At 42.8% G+C, this 3,697-nt stretch overlaps 1 pseudogene; it reads right to left on the bottom strand.

Moving 5' to 3' along the window:
- Positions 1-1,854: 1,854 nt before the first annotated feature.
- On the bottom strand, positions 1,855-3,121 carry LOC148033238 (delta(7)-sterol-C5(6)-desaturase pseudogene; annotated as a pseudogene).
- Between the last annotated feature and the right edge of the window lie 576 nt (positions 3,122-3,697).

The following is a 3,697-nucleotide window of genomic DNA, read 5'->3' as shown; positions in this document are numbered from 1 at the left end:
CTTTTGAAGTTCCTCCTGAAGAAGATGCACCACCATTTCTCTGCTCCTCAGAAATTAGAAGAGCAATCAACTCCTCAAAATCAGGAAATCTTTCACGGACGGAAATGGATGTTCGGAACTGTGCATAATCCTTTCCTAGACCATTCAAGATCATAGAAACTAAATCATCATCTTCCACTGGCGACCCAATGGAAGCAAGTGCATCTGCAATCTTCTTCACCTTCATGTGGTAGTCATTGATGCTCATACTTTCTCTTTGCACATTGTGCAACTCTTGCTTGAGCTGCATTTTCCTGGCTTGCGTATTTGTGCTATACATTTTTGACAAAGTATCCCATGCCTCCTTTGGCGTACTTGCATCTTGAATATGCACAATCATAGAGTCTGAAATGCTGATAGACAGCCAGTACATAACTTTCCTGGCTCTCTCATGCCATGCTTTAAATGCTTGCATTTGCTGTTGATTGGGAACATCAGGAAGAATTGGTTCTTCTTCATTTCCTGCAACGAATTCCCAATATCCTTTTCCCATAAGGAAACTCGTCATTCTGAACTTCCATGCTTGGAAGTTGTTCTTGTCAAGCTTTTCAGTGACAATCTGTGAAAGAGAATCAGACGCCATTACAGAACACTACAAAAAATTCTGTCACTGTGCAAAGAACACAGCTTTAGCCTCACAAGGGCAAATATGCAAAATTGATGAAAGTGGTATTTGACCACACAGTCACTTCCTAGTGACGATTTTGCATCAACAGGCAACAAGGATGATTCTGTAACTCCCAATGTCTCTGCGCACAAGCATACGATGCAATTTCTACAGTAACTTTTCACCGACTTGTAGAACAGTGGTCACACAGCATAAAACAGGGCCTTTTCCTGAGTGCGTGCAGAAAACTTCCGCCTCCAAAACAGGCCCCAAAATGGCCTCAAATAAAAAAAACAAAGCAACCTAGGGCTAAAACCTTGTCCCGCAGCATATATTACCCTCTTGCTACACCGCGAAGGGTGTCTCAATCTGAGACAATGCACTCTTACACTTTCCGGCTGTGCTACCTGCAGAGACTTGCTCCCAAAATAGAAAAATGAAAGCAACACTAGTCCTCTTACCAGAACACCGCGAACTTGGTTTGCTTTCTTGAGCTCCTTACCACGAACAAGGCTCTGATACCATGTCAAGATTGTGGGAGAGAAGGAAGGAGTCTCACTTGTAGCTTTCTTGCTTGCACAATGGGGGAATACATACAAAGGTGGAGGCTGAAAACAGTTTTCCTCTTCTTAGTTTGTGTAAGCCAAAAGAACTCAAGTACATAGAAATAGAAGAACCCTATATATGGGTCTCAAACCAAACTCAACTAACTAAGGTGGCATACTAACTGAGCCACGAACTAGAGTAGATAAGGATAGCTATCATCTAGCTATTATTCATGGGCGGTGTACCAACCGCATCTGCAACTAACAAGTCGGTGACATAACTGCACAACGGTCACCCTGGCATATCACGAGTGGAGCTCGATATCTCAACAAAAGGCACATCACAGATCCATCACTAAATTGAAACTTAGAGCAAGTAGTTCAAAATTTGGCTATAAACGGTCCTTCAAATTGCGCATGGCGTTTACTGTAATGGCCCTGTGGGCCGAGGGGGACTACCCCCTAGACCTCTGCAAAGGGGGCTCTACCCCCTTTGCACCTCCCCCAAGTAGGTTGGAGAGAAAACGCGCGTTGTCAGAGAGTTCACGCAAAGGCTGCAAAACACGGGGTTCAAGATACAGCAAGAAATGAGGCTAACAAGAAAAACTCAAATATTTGATGCCAAAGTTCACTATATTCCTTGTCAGGTGAGTTACAGGAAACTCATGTACAGAAAAATCTGAAGTTTCTCTTAGTCAGCATTGCATCTAGGTGGAAGTAACTCTTAAACTGTTTACATACATTCAGATGTATAATGTCTTTTACATTGAACGGAATAATGGCACTAATAATCCAGTCAAGCATGTCCTTTAGTGCAGTGATCCTTCTGTTGTTCCACACATCTGATTTCAGATGCTTTCAGAGATTTTCTATCAAATTCAGATCACAACAGCAGCAGGTACATCAGACTAGCAGAAAATTTCAGCAATCCTGTTTTTGAGCATCAAGGGTATTCAATTGGAATCCATAGCCACTGTTTGTCTCATTTCAGGAACAACAAAAATTGACCAAAGATCCATCCACATAAGCATGGCTGCCAAAAAAAATGCATACGAGATTTTGCTGCTTCAGGAAGTTCCCATATTTATGCCTGTATGTTGTATGGTGGATGGTATGATAACCTGCACCCATGATTGACCAAATGTTTCCATGGATACAGTCATGAATATTGGTGATCCAAACAGCCTCTAGAAATATGAGAGCAACATGAGTTATAAAGTGGGTCAGTATAAACAGAGTTGCTATCACATGTGGACAGGCCTGCTGAATCCTATCCACTAGGTGTAATGCCAACCCTGCAAATGGCGATAGAGTGTTCTCTTTATTGAAAATATGGTGTATTGCATGTAGTCATTTGTAGAGGGGTCTGCAATCATGTAAACCTCTATGCATCCAATAAATGACAAACTCTACTACCATAAGGTAAACAATCGACCATGCTATGTAGTGAAGCAATCCAATATGGCTGATTTTAGGATAACACTTAGTCCACCCTTGTTCAATCATGTATTCTGATGCTGTAGACAAGGAAACATATAAAGGCATAGCCTGGAAATACACATGCTTTTTCCAATAGTAGATGTACCAACACCAGTGATCGCCTGCCACAAAGTATAAGATGACCCCGGCAATGTAATTCTTCAACCATGTCTGGGCGGTGTACGGGACCACTTTGCAGGGAAGAAGAGGTCCAAGACCAAATCGTTGTACCAGGATGTTTACTCCATGAAGTAGTTCAAAGAATACGATGTATTATCAGACAACTAGTAGGCTGGCATGGGTGTTTGCGTGGGTAGCAGGCCAGAGCTCTTCTTCAATACAACACGGTGCTTCGAGAACTTGTCTTCTGGAGAGAAACGAGCTGGATGCGCTGATTGAGTGGGAGTGCCCAGCGGAGACTCTTTCTGCAGCGTGTAGACCTTTTCGCCATTCTCGTTGGTGTAAAACATGAGATACATGATGGTTGCTTCTTCTTCTGTCTGTGTGTAAGCCTTAAGGTATTCAAGTTTTCGCCATAACTGTAGAAGACAACTGTCTTTGCTGAAGCCGAGTCATGAGAGTCAGAGAGATTTATCAAAAACAGGCTGTTCCCATCAAAAGAGAGCTCCCTCTCTTTGCCTCATATGAGAAAACATTCCCCAGTTATCTTTTTGCTAGCAATCAAGAATACGTCCCGTTTATGATTCTGCAGAGAATCTCGGATTCCCTGTTCCCTGGCGACCTGATCTGGTCTCGCAGTCTTCAACAATTGCCACCATCTCGGAAAAGCCCAGAGGCAGAAAATGCAGACCCGCGGTACACAGGTAGACCACACACAGACACCAAACAGACCGAGCGAAAAAAAAGACAGAAAAAGCTCTCCATTCAAATTCTTTTTTCCCACGTATCCTCCACAGGCCGTCTGATCTTCCCTCCTTTCCCTATTCGAATTCTCTCCCCAATTAGTCTCTTTTCCCCTTCCTTTTCTCCTCTATTTTTAGTTTTTCTTTTTCTTGTTCACATGTCA

The sequence above is a fragment of the Lygodium microphyllum genome, chromosome 7 (assembly GCF_053477565.2).
Source record: "Lygodium microphyllum isolate KBCC chromosome 7, Lygodium_microphyllum_v1.1.10, whole genome shotgun sequence".
Lineage (NCBI taxonomy): Eukaryota > Viridiplantae > Streptophyta > Polypodiopsida > Schizaeales > Lygodiaceae > Lygodium > Lygodium microphyllum.
This window is presented reverse-complemented; position numbering and strand designations above follow the sequence as displayed.